The following is a 16,970-nucleotide window of genomic DNA, read 5'->3' on the forward strand; positions in this document are numbered from 1 at the left end:
CTGGGAACATCTGTGTTTTGTATTAGTTTCCCCCAGGACTATTCTCTTGCATTTTACCCAAACTGAATTTTCTGTCCATGTTTCCTATCTATGTAATAATACCTTTGTATTATTTCTCCCTCCTTACTGGTTTATATAGCACCTCTGAATTTAACATGAGCTGCCAATTGGGTAGCTGGGGAAGATGAGAAGGTGGGTAGTGCTGGGGTTACTGATCAACAGAACTCAGGGCAAAAGAAGGGTAAGGGATAATTTTTCCTCTGTTGAATGGTTTGGGCTGCAACATGGGACCTTGAAGAGTGGAAAAATGGGAAAGCAGGAGGAATATTCAGAGTTCTGTTACAACCCCCCCACACACCCAGAGAAAGAGGAGGGCAAATAAGAGAATTCAAAAGAAGGAGGGGTGAACAGAAAAGATAAATCCCAAACAAAAACACCCCGTTCCAAAGCAGCTCCATGGAATGTTCTCATCACTTCACATAGTGAAAGAGGGATATGTACAGTACAAACTGAGATACAACTGAACTGAAAAATAAACGACACTCTGCTCTCAGTGTCTAACCTCGGTTAAGGGTAGGTAACTGGAAGCAGAGAGATTGCATGCTCAGATGTGCAGTAGGAGGTGGTGATATGTAGTTTCCTCTGACAATAATTGTGGCTGGAATGTCTGACTGCACCTATTTCCAATGTGCACAACGTGGAAGAGAAAGGCTCTTGATTATAAAGAGAGACCTTCCCTCCCCCCTCCCTCACCGTAATTACCAAATTAACACATTCTAATGGGTGAAGTACTCCGGCAGCAGACTATGATTAATGCACAAGTCAAATTAGCTGCAGATTCTTTCCCTCTAATTTTAGCCCACTAAAATAGCACGAGACAATCTGTAATGTCTCTGGGGTGAGCCTCCCACTCCACACCAGCTCCCTCCTCCACCATTTAAGGAAATCTTTAACGCTTAATGTGAGAGGCAGCTCAGCTCTGCCACTCTGCTGGAAACCTCACTCTAATTCACCCATGGCATTGCTGCGGCCCAGAAAGAGAATAATACTATGTCCTGCTAAGGGATAAAAGGTGTGAGCATCATTTGGTATCAGGTTAGCCACTGTCTTCCCAGGCACAGAAGGGCACATGGCATAGGATGATATTTAAGCTTTTCACCCCCACCTGATCACTTACAAAGATAGGGCCAGATAGTAATCCCCTTGGCACACTGCTGAGCAGTTACTGACAGCAGGCATCTAAGAGACATCTACAGGACTGGTGGTGTGGGGTAACTGCTCGGGATGTGCAATCTGGCCCATAATATTTAAACATGAGTCTGTTCATCTCCTCCACTATTCTTTTAGTTCCTTTGCTATCACAGGTATTAAAGTAATAATTTTTAACACATCTAAAGCCACATTTAATTTATTTCATACTAATGAGTGAGTGGGACAAATGATCTGTAAACAATATTTATTAAGAGTATAGCCCTTTTTCCTTTTGTGATTTGTTTGCAAACTGATCTCATGGTGACAGCACTGGCTCAGCATGGTACAGCTCCAGGGGTGTAGAAAGCTGAGAAGATGAATGGAGAAGAGGCTCCAAAAGACCTTGTTTGAACAAACACTACACACTTAGTAAACATAGTGCGGTAAAAGCATTCTCCACAAGGCTATTAGGGGAAAGTTCAACTCACAACCTCAGATAAAAACATCTATGAACTTCAGGAAAGTTTGTATCTAGATCATAAATTCACAGCCCAGGGCCATCTCTATCACAAACCTTTCGCCCGGCGTGAGAGCCCTGAAAAGGCTGAATGCTGAAATGCAACCTGTGGAACAGTCTTCCTTCCAAATGCTATCATTATTTCACCCTTGCAGCAATTATTCTGAGTACTCATGGAATAAATGTAATATGTTGCCCTGGATCTGTGCACAAATCTTTCCTTGGGACATCACTGGGAGTCCTAGTTCGTAGGGGCCAAATTTAAAAAAAAAAAAAAATCAGCATCCAATGTACAGCTCCCCAAGTGCTCAGCAATTTTGAAAAAACTGGCCTCTTTTTGGGTTGCCTTTCGGAGAGCACCTAAGCTCCCCCAAAATGACACCCAAATGACATGCTGAAGTGGGGAGCTAACAGAACCATATTCTTTTCAATCTCCGTTTCCCTCTGTAAATACTTTTAAGAAAGCGATATGCTTTTGAGGCAACCTGTCCCAATGGAAAAGGGCAATGTGGCAAATGGTAACTGAACAGAAATCCTGTGTGTCCTCTTTCTGATTGAAGATACACTGAAGTCAACATTTGTAACTACCTAGAATACTGCAATAGGAATTTTCATTACCATGCTCTAAGCTATAGCGTGAAATTCTCTCTGGACATGCAGGAAGAGAAGGTTGCAAAATGTCTGGTGTTTAAAACGTCCTTTAAAAGCAAAACACCAAAGGGCTACCAAAAAAACAAAGGGCTAGCAGACCGGAAGGCTCAGGACAATCTCCTCCTGGCCACAGGCAAGCTAACTGTTTATATTAGGATTTTCTAAGGCATCTATTACACAGTGGGGTTTAAGGGCTACACAGCACTTCAATTTAACACAGCCTTAAATGGCCACATGCTCAAAGCTGCCACAGCTCCCAGTGTGCCTGTGTGTCCATTTCTCCCTGCTTTCTTCTTTCTCCTTTATTCCTTCCCTGTGTGACCAGAAATTTACACGACACCTGCTACCTTCAGGAGCAATAAAATGGTCAACCACAAAGCTGGGACTAACAAGGAAAAGTGCTGTCTTGGGCCAAAAAAGGGTGTTTTTAAACCATGTTAATTGGGTGTCCTAGTAACTAGGACAATAGAAAAAATTAACAGTAGTTTGAAACACCCCTTAACACCTGAGGTAGATGCACTTTTAAATCATGCTGCCTGGCCATGGTGTAAGGTAACTCATGTTAGCTGACAGAGCAGCCCCTTTAATCACCATCCGGGCCATAGTGACCAGCCCAGTGCTATGGAATTTCCTTCCAAAGAGATTAAAATGAGCATAAATCGCACTGCTGTTAGGACAAAACTGCAAGACTCATGGCATCACTCTGTCTTTCCAGCAGAAAGTAGAAACAAACAAGCCCAAGTATCATACCCCCTCACCAATCTCTCCTGATAAGAGGAGAAAATGCCATAGAATAAGTGTTTAGATATGTGGTGGATTAGTGTATGTAGCTCTGTAATGCAATCAGATACCATGGTGATTAGCGTTGTGGAAAAGCCTCAACAGATTAGACAGGCAATAAAATACAGATTTTTTTTTAAACCTCATGGTCACTCCCCCTAGTCTGAATCTAAGCTTGATGGCTCTGACAAAGGCATTGTCATCTGACAAGACAGATCTTTGGTAGCCTCTGAGAAATGGAACAGTCCAGTTTCTGTGCATATCACACTTGACGTACAAGAGAGTGGCAAGGGATAGAATGAACATTGAGACTAGTCTAACCACACTGTGGACCCTAGAGTTGGTCCCTCCCCAAAAAGGTGCGTGGAACAACGGAGGTGGGGGGAGGAGATGCTTCCCACACTGTAACAGTTACAAAACAGAGGACTTCTATTTACAGTGCTGTTGATCCAATACTTGCCCAGAAGCATCATGTGGCTGGGAGATGAATGGGAGGGTCTAACAGATGTTTTCCCTCTCTAAATTGCCTGAATCACTGAAATAATATTACAGCTGCCCAGCAGAAAATGATTGCAAGAGAGCCAAATATAACACCACAGTGGCTGTGTCACTTCGTGTTACAGTGGTCAGCCTTGCCAGCTTTAACTTAGATGCAAAAATGAAGTTCCACTGGTATTTGCAGTATCCTCCATGCTTCCCTATACTTACCATAGTGAGTACCTACACATCTGCAAATTCTGGGATAACCGTATCAGTCTATCCAAGGCAAAACTAGCGGGTTAACAAATGGTGATGGTATTTGAATTTTCATACTGTAACTAGATTTAATGTTGTTCATTTATCTGGCAGAAAACTGTTTTTTAGTCTTTTTTGCATTACAGTTCTCTAGTAAAAATACTTAGCTCCTACAGGGTATGACCAAAAGACCATAGAATCAATGGACAGGTTCCCACTGGCTTCAGTTGGCTTTGGATCTGTCCGATATAGTGTTTTTCATCTGCAGCTCTCAAATAATGTAACCATCTTCAAGCATCCTTCTCCCCGTGTTACCGACGCGGGAACTAAGGCACAGAGAAATGAAGTGACGTATCCAAGGTCACAGAACAAGTGTGTGGCAGAGCTGGGAACAGAAATGGAGTCTTCTGACTCCAATTCTACTGGACTATGCTGCCTCTCAGATGTAAATACTCTGCCACGCCATTTAGACAAATCAAAGTCTTGCATCAGCTGCTGTTTCTTTACATCATCCCAGATTTTCCACGAAGAAAATTTACTCAGACAATGGCATCATGTACTTCATCCTCCAGACCTAGCAATTGAATACAATGCCCTTCTTTAGCAGTCATTTGTTTTCATAAAATGTAAAGGAATATAGTGATGCACTCCGTGTGGAGGAGGCTGTGTACAAACTATTAATGCTGTTTATCGCAAAATTGATATTTCTCTGAAGACTTCTAATAAAGTCCAGTTCCTCCAGAGCCTTAACCATGACAAACGTCAATAAATGTTATGAGTCCCTGAGGCTGAATTTTAAAGGCGCATTAAAGAATAAAGAATGCACAGGTCAATTGCTGAAACAAGTAAATGACTTTAGGAGTAATTACATATAATTTTGTCTTGTTTATTTTGCATTAGTTATAAGTGTCCATAATCTTGTGTCCCTCGGGGTCTCTTACAGTTTGAGTTGAAAGAGTCCTCACCTCTCGTTTGGTTCCAAGTGTGGTTATAAGGACCAAAAAGGGGTTCTAAAAATGGACCTTCAGTACCTAGCGTATCTGTTCCCCCTGTGTGAATTTAAAAAGTCATACCAGCTCTGTATCAGCAGAGCAAACCCCCTTTAGCTGCTGAAGGACAAGCTGTGTTCTGTTCTGGTGCTACATCAAAGGTAGGGTGACCAGAAGTCCCGTTTTAAAGGGACAGTCCCGTATTTAAACCCTCCTGCAGGTGTCCAGACTTCTTCTTAAAAACGGGCAAATTGTCCTGTATTTTCTGTCCCCCCCATCAGTACTGGCGGGTCCTGCTGCTGGCTGGATCCCTGCCCACCGCCTGCCCACACACCAGCGGTGAGTGTGGGGACCAGTTGCTAACGATGGGGGTGGGTGTGCAAGGCTGGTGGTGGGGCAAAGCTGCAGCGTGCGGGGCCGGCCGCTCCGCCTGCTGGTCCGTCAGCGCAGCCCCCTTTGCGTGCTGGCTCTCAGCCAGCAGGGCCCCACCTCCCATCCTGTTTCCGGTCAGCACTGGCTGCGCGCTGGGGTGGCTAGTGAGTATAGGCAGGCGCAAGGGGTGGCCGGTCATGTGTCGCCTCTGCTGCCCACCCATTGGCCCTTTACATGCTCCCCCTCTCGCTGTCCTCTCCCTGCTTTGCCCCTTCACTCCCCCACCCCACTGCTCCTCCATATCCCCCCTGGAGGGGCATGTCCCACTCCCAGCACTGTGTGGAGAACCAGCCCCTGGTTGGAGTGCTCAGCTCACCAACAGCCTGGCCAACAGGCTCCTTCCTTCCCACACTGCCTCTGGCTGGATCGTCATCCCAGGAAAGCCCAAAATCCTCCGGCCCAGGGCGCTGGCCAGAAGGAGCCAAGCTCTGTATGTGCCAAAGCCGCACACAGCGCCGGCACGGGGAAGCCTCTCCGCCCCTCAGTTAAGCTCTGGAGTGGCCGGGGGACGGGGGAAGAGAGCAATTTCCAGCCTGTTCATGCTTCATCCCCTAGGCACCCTCCCCTGCTGAGCCACCTCTCTGGCCAAGTTCGCTGAAGCCCCTGCAGTTAGGTTCCCTGGGCTCTGGTGCACAATGCATCCTTAGGGCTTAACACCTTCCTACCCATGCTTAGCCGGGGGACAGGAGGCAGCTGGGTTACGTCAGTGGCCAGCAGCAGCATGGAGGTGTTAGCTGCCTTTCAACATTGTGCGGGCAGGAACGGACAAGCTGCCTCCAGCCACAGGGGAGGAGGGAGAGACCCTGCAACTGGAAGCAGCTCCCAGCTGTGTGAGAGAGGAGTATGGGAGTGTTTGTGTGTAACCGATCCGGGGGGGGGGGCGCGGTAGGGGTGTGTGTGTCACTCCTCCCCGCGTGAACCCTAAAGCCTTAAAGATAAGAAGGTAAATAAAAAGAATCCAACTAGGCAGTATTTCTTTTTGACAATGGCTCAGTCAACTTGATGTTAATTTGAACATTTGTACTGCATAGTTCTGATTGATTGCCATTGAACTTGCTTGAATAGGAGTAATTTTACCAGGTGTCCCGTATTCAGCATAGGGAAAGATGGTCACCTAATCAAAGGGCAGAACTGCAAAGGCGGGGTTTCAGGTTTGCTATCATCGGTTTTCATATCCAAAGCACTAGTGTTCCCAGGTTTTTAAAGCTGGGATGAGGAGGCACAGCAAAAACAAGGCAGCTTTACTACCAATCCAGCCAGTGACAGGGGTGAAAGTAAGTCAAGTGACTTACCGGTACGCTGGGGCCAGCTCTGGCCCCCCGAAGGGGCGGGGCCTAGGGCAGAAGGGGTGGGGTTGAGGGGGTCAGAGCCAGCCCCAGCCCACCCTATAAGGTAAGTGCCTCCCCCCCCACCGGGGTAGCAGCAGCAGCTTGGGGCTCCGGGGGCTATTTAAAGGGTCCGTGGCTCCCCTCTTCTACCGCCCTGGTCCTTTAAATAGCCGCCAGAGCCCTGGAGTAGCAGCGGCGGGGCTCCAGTGGCTATTTAAAGGGGCCGGGCAGTAGAAGCAGGGGAGCCCCCTTTAAATAGCTGCCAGAGCCCTGCAGCCGCTACCCCAGGGCTCCAGCAGCGGGGCTCTGGAGGCAATTTAAAGAGCCTGGGGCCCCAGCCAGTGCTGGGAGCCCCAGGCCCTTTAAATTGCCCCCTGGGGAAGTCGGGCTGCCCCAGTACAGTACACCGGCTCTTGTCGGTATGCCGTACCAGGGCGTACCGGCTTACTTTCACCTCTGAGACAGTCTCAGCTCCTCAAGCATATGAGGTTTGTGTGCCTGGATCAGGAATGCGCCTGAACTGAAAAACAATGAAGAGGAGGCATTATGCTGGAGGGAGAGAATCCGCTTGTGGAACCTGAGTGCTTGTAGCAAGGATCCAGTGGATAAGAGTTTTACCAGTCAAGAGAATAGAAGATGCTGAAAACAAAAGTATGAGCTAAAAGTTCTAGGAAATTTCTTCCTGGGCGGATGACCAAGTGTCTGCCTCCAGTGATCTGAAATGAACAGATCTGTCCCATGCACCAGCAACCCATCTGTCCTCCTCAAAACTCATTACATTTCACCTAGCTGACCACCACTCCCCCAGTCTTCCTGGACTCTGCTCCCCCATACTAACATACTATTACAAAACAAAAGGGAACAGAACAGCAGAAGGGTTCTTGATTCATCTCCCCTCTGTGCTCTACTCTCCAGCCTCCATTTCTCTCTCTCTGTTCTGCACTGCAACATTTCAGGAGCTCCCCTGCTTTTTCCTCTGACTCCTGTGCCCTGCTCAGATCTGTGCGGTAGCAAAAGAGTTGTCCCCATATTGCTTCATTTTTTCTTCTTACTTTGAGTGCTCTCTCTGTAGCACATGCATGGACATGTGCACCTCCACCCCACATATTTTCATTTTCAGTCATGGTTTAACATGTTTTAACTATCCCAATTATAAATTCCACTACATGAGTAGAAATTAACATTTGTCTCTCATCGATGCTAAAAATTATAACGGTGTTGGTTAATACGTGTTGAGTAACACATGCTAACATATGACTAAACACACAACATACCTCCACAAACACTCTAGAGTACATACCACTAAGACACGATGAGGACAGAAGGCGAGTGCTGTCGGTGCAGAACTAACTGGAGATAAGAACTGCTTGCACGGTGATTTTTACTCACTTTTCATTTCTTTTGTGTTCTCAGATTGCTCTAGATTAGCAGACTATTTACATACCCCTTATGAAGTACATTTGATTTTCAGGGCAGACTCAGCATCTCTTATGTGGCTGTTCTGACTCTGATGTTACTTTAAAGTGTGTCTGCTTATAACAAGACTAATAAAAATAAAGATTTTTTTTAAATGAACACAGTTTGTAGGATTTGGGACCTCTCTGCAGACAGCAGGAGGAGCAAGCACGGTAATGGACATGTCATAAACTTTCTGTGCCAGTTAATATATGTCCAGTTTTACAGTGATGTTTTACCACACTCCACACATTCAGCAGAATCCCATTTCTTTTAAGTGATTTTGATAAGCTGATTGATGGAGTCCCTGTTCTTCTCATATGTGTGTGTTTGTAAGAACCCGTCTGGCTGATGCCATGGGCTTCTATCTAATGCATCCGATGAAGTGAGCTGTAGCTCACGAAAGCTTATGCTCAAATAAATTTGTTAGTCTCTAAGGTACCACAAGTACTCCTTTTCTTTTTGTGAATACAGACTAAGACTAAGGCTGCTACTCTGAAACCTATCTAATAAAGGACTCATAATGTACTTATTTTCCTCAACCATGACTTTCCTCGACAATTTACTACTTTACAGAAATTTAATCTGCTGCTGAAATTCACTGTATTATTAATGGAGAGTCAGTGCACAGCCACACTATAATTAAACCACATGCCACAAACAAACAAAACAAACAAAAAAACCCAAACCTCACCATCCAGCATTCAAATATCATCAAGGATTTGACTGAAATTCACCAAGAAATTTAGAGCCAGGCTGAAATGCAGAAGCCTTCCAATGCCATCTTGTCTGCTCGGTTATTTCACGGAACAGATGATATGTAGATTTCCCACTATTATGATTTCCAGGGGAGGAAAAATAAACCACTTATTATAGATGTGCACGTGTACACACACACTCTTCCAAGATGGGATAGAAATAGACAAACTGTTTTAGTAAAAATAAGAACCTCTGTCCCCACCCCACAATTCCCTCCCCTTTACTGGACCAGCATCTTTAAAGTTCTGAAAATTGCCAGTCAGTTTTAATAGTGCTTTCTTGTTTTCAAAATCTATTCTCATAAGGAAATTGGCTTTTGAGAGATTTTAAGTTCTGTATGTGATGCTGGCAGACCAGATGCCAGCTCACACCAAGGCCCTTAGGCCTCAACAAACACTGACATATGCATAGCTGGAAACCAGTCTGTCTCACCTGTGTATAGTATTGTTAAGATAGGTATTGGATTTATCAATGTGTACAGTGTTTAGACTTTATGAAATGCTTGTAAATTGCTGCATGCATTAATCTCATAACCGCTATATCACATGGTATAAGGTAGTACTTAAGGCTTGGTTCTATAATTGTAAAATGTTTGTTCTGAAACTATGTAACTCACCAAAAAACCTTCATCTAATGCAAAATGCTGGATTCTTACAGAAGGTGCTCTCTCCTGCCCATCAGGAAGGACTACTGAATCCAAATGGGCCTTTGTGGAACAAAGACTTCATTGATTGCTTTCCTCATAACTCTGAAGAGGGTAGTGCCCAACCCCTTGTCCCATCACAGCTTGAACACTGGGGAAGGGGAATAAAGATGCCTGTGAAGGAAAACTTATTACTCCATAGCTTGGACTCTGAGGGATGAAGATTTCTAAGCATAAGCAAGGAGTCCCCAACTGTTTAGCTTGGGTTAGCCCTAAAAGATGCATAAAGTTTGCTTATCATAGAAGTTTCTATTATCCTTTGGCATTTAAGACTGTCAGTCATTTGTGTGCGTATGTTACCTGTTTTAACCCTGTAAACAACTCTCCTTTCTTTTGCCTAGTTAATAAATCTTTAGTTAGTTAATTACAGGATTGGCTACAAGAGTTGTCTTTGGTGAGAGATCTAAGGTGCAACTGACCTGGGGTAAGTGACTGGTCCTTTGGAACTGGGAGTAACCTGAATAATATTGTGATTTTTGGTGTAAAGGACCATCTATCAAGAGGCATCTATCTTATCTTTGGTAAGATAGCCCGGAGTGCCTAAGGTGACTGTCTGTGACTCCATGCTAAGGCTGTTATACTGCTTTAAGAGTTCACACTTGTTATCTGGTTGGTGAAATCTAATTATAGAACACACAACCAATTGGGTTTGTGCCCTGTTCCTGGACAGTCTGCTCTGAGGTTGGCATTCACACTTGTGAGCCACTCCAGTCAGCATAACACCATGATCACTAAAAATGGACCCAGACCTAGGCATCCCCAAACTTTGGATGAGACCATGAGATAACAATCTGTCCTAAGCAAAGGGCAGTAAGTTGTTATGCTACCCCCAGAGTAGCCTGGGAGAGAGATGTTGACTCAGCAGGTTATTATCTCTCTGCTCCGAGGAGGCAGTAAGTTGCTCCAGGTCTATGCTTTGCCCAGCATGTACAGTACAGCAGCGTTTGTTGAGGTTTATTTTGAGAGAAAAGGGTGCAGAGCCTTGACTGGCCATTCCCAATCCCATTCCACCTCCTTCCATCTGCCTGCACTGCTGGGGAAGGGGACGGGGTGGAAGTAGCCACTGTACAGAGTTCTCTTCCACTCCAGTGTTGCTACCTGTGATGTGGACTGTGGGAACATCCTGCAATTTGGATGGTACTTTTGGATGATCCAGATTCACATTTCACAGCTGGCCATTCCCTCTCTATTGGGCCCAACCAATCCCCCAGAGTCAAGCATCCTTTAACTATAAGAAAGTTCACACTTGGACTTTGCAACTTTGGCCCCTCTCTAGGTTGACCTGCATCTGCTCTGCGGCTTTTACATTCAGTGCTGGGAAAAGAACAAAAAGGGTTAACCTCATGGCTGTGGTGATGCCAGGCTACCTGGGTCCAGTAATAAGCCTATGTGGGCAGACAGAGGTTCATAATTACTGCAGGGGACATTTTTAGAAAGAAAAGTTGAAATATTCTAGCTGGAATCCGTTTGGATGGACCTTTCGACTGGCTGCATCAGTGCCAAACAGCATCACATTGGCAAGGTACTCCATGCCCCTGCCAAGTGCCTCACGTTCCAAATCACCGTTCACGTGAAAGGTTCTCCAGGCAACACCAGAGCAGCCTTTTCACTGCGGTTGTCACAGGAAGGGAAGAGTGACAGAAACATGGCCCCCCAACACTCTCCCTGGAAAATCTGGGGACTTTAAAGGAGACCTTCCCAGTACGCCTCATCTGTAAGGATGATTGGATTGAGAGGGTGGGAAGCTGTTACAGCAGAGAGAAGAGAGGAAACCTTAGGGTTTCCCAGCACTGCAGAAACCTTTAACCCATCCTTTTCTTTCTTTTTTTCTTTTTTTTTTGGGGCGGGGGGAAGGGGGAGAATGTCTCTGCACTGCAGTCCATAGGAATTGCACACTGTGGGCCAGGGAAGCTTTAATAGGACATCCAGATCCCACATTTGTGAGCTCAGACTGGCATAAAGACATGTAAAACAGGCACTTGGGAGCCCTATTGCCAATCTGAGCACTCAGCTTCAGAACTTGGTGCTCTTACTGAGACATCTGCATTTGAGCACTAGGCCCAGTGCCTCTGTATCTGAAAGTGTTTTCAGATTCTTTCACTGAAATCTCTGCTCGCTCCTGCAGGCTCTCCCTGGCCTGTGGCAGTCCAGAGGAAAGCAGATTACTCTTTGCATCCTTCCAAGGGGGACACATGCCCATGAATTCAACTCACCAGATGCAAAATGCCCTTTTACAAGACAAAAGCAATGCCTCACCATTCGACCCAATTTAACACATGCTGGCACTGAACGCAGATTAACGTCACACCTTTCTCAGGTTCCAGTCCACCACAGGACAATATTGGGGTATGCTGACACCAAGCTGCAGGAGACTGGGGCGTCTGGAAGTTGCTGATTTGAGCTTATCCAAACCTCATTGAATAAAAACTGCAATAAAGCTCCTTGGCAGGGTGGCTCAGCACCTTAGGTGTCTAACACATGGAGACAGCTAATCTGGGCGAGTGTGGTTTTGCTATCTGGTGTGGAGTATCAGGTCAGGAATCGTAACCATGGAGAACAGAATGGGGTTTATTTTGATCTTGACATGTTAGCTGCTACTGTAACATAAAAACCTGGATATGAGGCTTTGCCACTGGGTCTATGATGGGATTCAGAAGCGAAGCACCACATATTCACTAACTAGACTAATATTTGAATCTGTTTCATTCTACTTTAGTGAAGGTGGGATAAAATGGTACTACTGCTCCCTCCCTTCCTCCTCTCCTCTCCCCCCCCGTCTTTTGGGATTGGGTCTGAGCTGTTAAAGGGGATGCAGTGGGGGGCTGGGGACATGAAGACAGAATTTCTCTGGAATAATGGAAACAGCATGGAATGTAAAAGGAAAACAGTGGGCCATTATCTCTGCTCTTTTCACATGGGACACTGCTGATATTCTTCCTGCGATTCTACACTCCTCAATATCCCACCTGTGAAAACATCAGCGCAGCGGCCAAGAGCACATATTTGTGATGATAACATCACTGGGAAGGGTGGATTTAAACAAACAGAAAAAGAAACGAGAAAGATTCTCATGCTGCTGTGTCCTACCAGTCGGCAGATTTCAATGAACTGTAGCATAAAAATGGTTAAAACAGTGTCTGAAATGGCCACTTATTATTATTTATATTGCAACTGCACCTAGAGGCCTAACCAGGATTGGACCCCCACAGTGCCAGGTGCTGTACAAATGCATAGTAAGAGAAAGTCCCTGCTCCAAAGATCTTACAGTCCAAATAGACAAGACAAATTGTAGGATGGCAGATCCTTTTCTGTGCCCGTTTCCATCCTACAACATTCCTATACTGTTAAATGATTGATACACACTTTCTACTTGAATTGCAACTTGATTACAGTTTTTTGTTTGGAGAGTACTTTTGGAAGTGGCACCCTGCTTTCATTCACCCTCCTTGTGCCCATACATTATGATACAGTCTTTATTTACATGATCACATACCAATTTTTTCCCCACAGGACCATTGCCTTATTCACTGCATTGGATGGATCTTTAAGAGCTGCACTTAACAAAAAGCTATTCAATATTTTGTTTTCCCCTACTTGTTCAACGTGCAGCCCTAGACTTTATTTACTGCATACTATTCAAACTGATCTGGAGGCAGAATTATTAATTTCCTCATGGGCTTTTCTATGACACCCATGACTATAGTATACAAGTACTCCACAAACAATTAATCTAAACAAAACTCCTGTGAGGTGAGGTGAGGTGCAGCTATTAGTCCCATTTTACAGATGGGGAGCTGAGGCTCAGAAAAGTTAAGGTCAAAAGTATCCACTAATTTTGGGTGCCCAAACTGAGATTCTAAGACCGGATTTTTTCAGCGTATTTAGCATTAAATCATACTTTATTAGTTCAAAGTACAGTTCCTATTGATTTCATTTGCAGCTGTGAGTGCTCAATGCTTTTGAAAATCAGACCCCAGAGTCTCAAGTCAGACACCCCCAAAATGAGGAACACACAATTAGTGACCACATGTGAAAAGTTTTGTTTAAGTGACTTGACTAGCATCACCCAGGAATTCTGACGCAGAGACAGGGATAGAATCCAATTCTCTTAGGCACCTAAGTGTCTTAACCATGAGGCCATCCTTTCTCCTCAAGCAGTCCCCTGCCTCATTCACTACATACCTGCCAACTTCTGCAACAAATCAGGCAGGGGCCCACAACCCTAATTCATCCACAGAAGAACTCCATCTTGTGCATGGACAGAGGCTTGGGTGCTGTGGAAAAATAGTATTTGATCATATTACTAAAGACTATTGTAGTGCATATGCAAGCACAAGGGGGTTGAATTAAGATTGTGCAGGCAACCTTAATTCCAATCTTTCCTAGCTTTTGAGGGCTTGACTTTGTAACCTTACTAATGTTCTTTTAATGCATATATTTGAATGTAATTTCCTAGGTTTTTAAATAAAAGCAAACAAAGAGCAGAATTCCATCACGTGGCATCATACTGACACCCACATAGGTCATCAGCAGGGTTAGAAACCTTAGCCCTACCACACGGACTTCTGTCATTTGAGCTAATGGAATAACCAATAGCAACAGCAGGTTGTCAGCCTCTCTGTAGACCAGCACCAGAGGGGAATGAGATAAATACTTTGTCAGCGAGTTTCACTGATATTTGCTGGCATCAGAGAAACGGTGAGGCACAGGAATCTTGGCTCCATTCTAGGCTCTGGGAGGGAGTGTTCTTTAGTGAGCAGAGACTCTGCTGCCTGTTGGTCCCAAGCTCGACCCCTTCTGTTCCTTGTCCCAGTCCTGTCTTTTCCCTATCCCCCAGCTCCTTTTCTCATTGCCCACCCAGAGCCAACCTCTACTCCTCAAACTTCTCATCCTAATCCCAGTGTCCTTGCCTGGCCAGTCCCAGTCTCTCCCCATTCCCATGCCATTCCCAGTCTCACCATATTCCTTTCCCTCTCCCCAGTCTGGCTTTTGCCCCCTCTGTATTAGATTCAGATGGTTTTCTTTACCATGGTGCCTGACTGTCATAAGTGGGGGAGCACTGAGTGCCCAGGAAAGAGGCTCCCTGCTCTCAGCTCTGGTGCCTGGTCCTGCCCTGGCCCAGTTCAGCCAGGAGTAACCATGACAAGGGAGGTCCTTCTGCATATCTGTAACCCTGACTGGAACGCACTCAGTCTCTCTGTGGGGGTGGCGCATGCCCAATCTGGCCAGCACTATGAACTGTGAGGGGATGGAGCGTGTTCAGTGAGGATGGAATCCTCAGAGATTTTAGCTTTAAGCTCCAGCAAGTCTCTATGGAGAATGTGTGAACTGCGGTTTTTCCAAAGGCTTATAAGTTGGCCAAATTTGGGCATATTTTCACAGGGACAGCAAACTGCACATCCCTGACAAAGGTCATCTGCCCAGATTTCAAGACTCTGCTCCAAAGGATGCAAGCACCAGAGTATTTCGAAGACAAAAGTAGACAATTTTTGAACATGGGCTAAACACTGTGTTTGTCCCTATCCTCATTCCCCAAAAACAGCCAAACCATTTTGTCTGAATTTTTTTCAGAAGCATGCAGCCTGAGACAGAGATTTAAAATTTCAGCCTGAACAGTTAGCCTGGCAAAGTTACAAGCAACTTAAAACAGGGAAATGTCAGGCAACCTTAATAATAGGCAGTATTACTACCTCCTATAATATGCACTTACACACTATAAGACAGTAAGAACAGGATATACGGCAGAAGTAATTTTTCAGTGGAAAGTTCTCAAATATGCTTGTGACACTGATAATTTCCAGCACTATCCTAAATGAACTTATTTAATTAAGCTAAACCTTATTGAATTAGGTTAATACCCTTGGGGTTCATTGTATTAAAAATGCAATGGTGTATGTGGAATTGCATGTATTTCCACGGAAGCGGTAATAGGAGAACAGCAGGGGGTGATTAAGCAAATTCACTAAAGTTGCGATATCTCCAGAGAAGCCACACCCTTGGAGTGATGCACATGTACTAGTTCAAACTGGATTCTCCAGGGACCAACAGACAAAGAGAGGGTTTTCGGAAAATAGTCTCTTTTAAAACTGGCTCAGGGCCTTCTTCCTGATCCAGCAAATGGACAGGACCCCTGGCCCAAAGACGGCCCCAATTCTTAGGGGAGGGTTGGAAGGACTGGGCCTATTGAGACCCCATAAAACTAGGTGCTTGTTCTGAGCGGAAGGTCTAATGAACTCGTAACCACAAGGCAGCCCCTTGGTGGGGTGTTGAAGGACTGCTCCTGCCTGAGCCCATGTTAGGATTGAGGTGATGTCTGGTAAGCTTATTAGTGTGCATGTAGGTTCTTTTGTTTTTAACATATTTTCTCTGTAATGTTTTTTACGTGAAGAATAAAATAGGCATCCATAAAAAGAGCTGTGTGGTACTTCTAACTACTGGCAATCACTCTGTTACCAGTCTCTGAAGAGAAAGCAAGCAGGTGTGCTTGGGCCACCTGTCTGTGTTGGGAAGAGCACAGTGATGGCAGGGAACTGTGCAGCCTGGAAAAACCCTGGTCAGAAGGGAGTGAGACGCAGATCTCCACCAAAAAAGGCAACGGTTGGGCAGCTGGATGCCTGAGAGTGGGTGCCACTGAGGGGAAATACAAGTGTGGTTGCCATGAACTGTGACAGAGCTCCCTAAGGAAATAAATTAATTCAGCATTGAAGGTAGGGTAGATGAAGACGAAGGGACAAGGAATAACACAGGATAACGCTGATGACCACAAGAAATAATCACACTGTGCCCATTCCACGGTGGTGTCTTTCCAATTCCAGATCTGGAATTAGATGAACAGTGAAAGGGGAAACTATACAAATGTCTCCATTTCTTTCACTGAAATTAAAAAGAGAAGAAAATCCTCAATCTGATTGTGGTCACTTGCATTTTCTGTAGAATCTTCTATTTGTATTTATTTTCCAGTGCTTCCTTTCAGTCATTGGGAAGATTTACACAGTGTATTTGTGAAGGATGATTGACTACAAGGAGTCTTTGTTGTACTATCTGCTGTAATTATTTTAATTCAAACACATTTCGTTATAGGACTGACATCATAAACGCTGTTTTCTATAACAAATAGCTGTCAGGGCTGTCAAGCAGATCTGCTTACTGTTTTATATCATTACAATATTTAATTTCAACTCTGCATTTTTTGTCAAATGTTCTCAAGATTCCCTTTCCCTGCTAGCGGGATCAGACAGACACCTTCAGTTTCAAACTGATGACTCTTTTGTGGCACGATCAGGACAAGGGGGGATTTGCTGAATGATGCAAATATATCAGCTATGCGAGCATGTGCCCAGTCTTAACTTGACTGCAGTGTCTGCATTACTGCACATATGGGTTGTTATTACCTCCAAGCTGGCTGAGTTTCATGACATGCTCAGACTCAA

At 45.0% G+C, this 16,970-nt stretch overlaps 1 protein-coding gene across 7 annotated transcripts in view; it reads right to left on the reverse strand.

The window, feature by feature from the left end:
• Positions 1–16,970, reverse strand: part of LOC140897602 (uncharacterized) — a 344,323-nt gene that overhangs the window by 208,359 nt on the left and 118,994 nt on the right. The gene's annotated exons all lie outside the window — the stretch shown is intronic.

This window comes from Lepidochelys kempii, chromosome 14 (genome assembly GCF_965140285.1).
Source record: "Lepidochelys kempii isolate rLepKem1 chromosome 14, rLepKem1.hap1, whole genome shotgun sequence".
Lineage (NCBI taxonomy): Eukaryota > Metazoa > Chordata > Testudines > Cheloniidae > Lepidochelys > Lepidochelys kempii.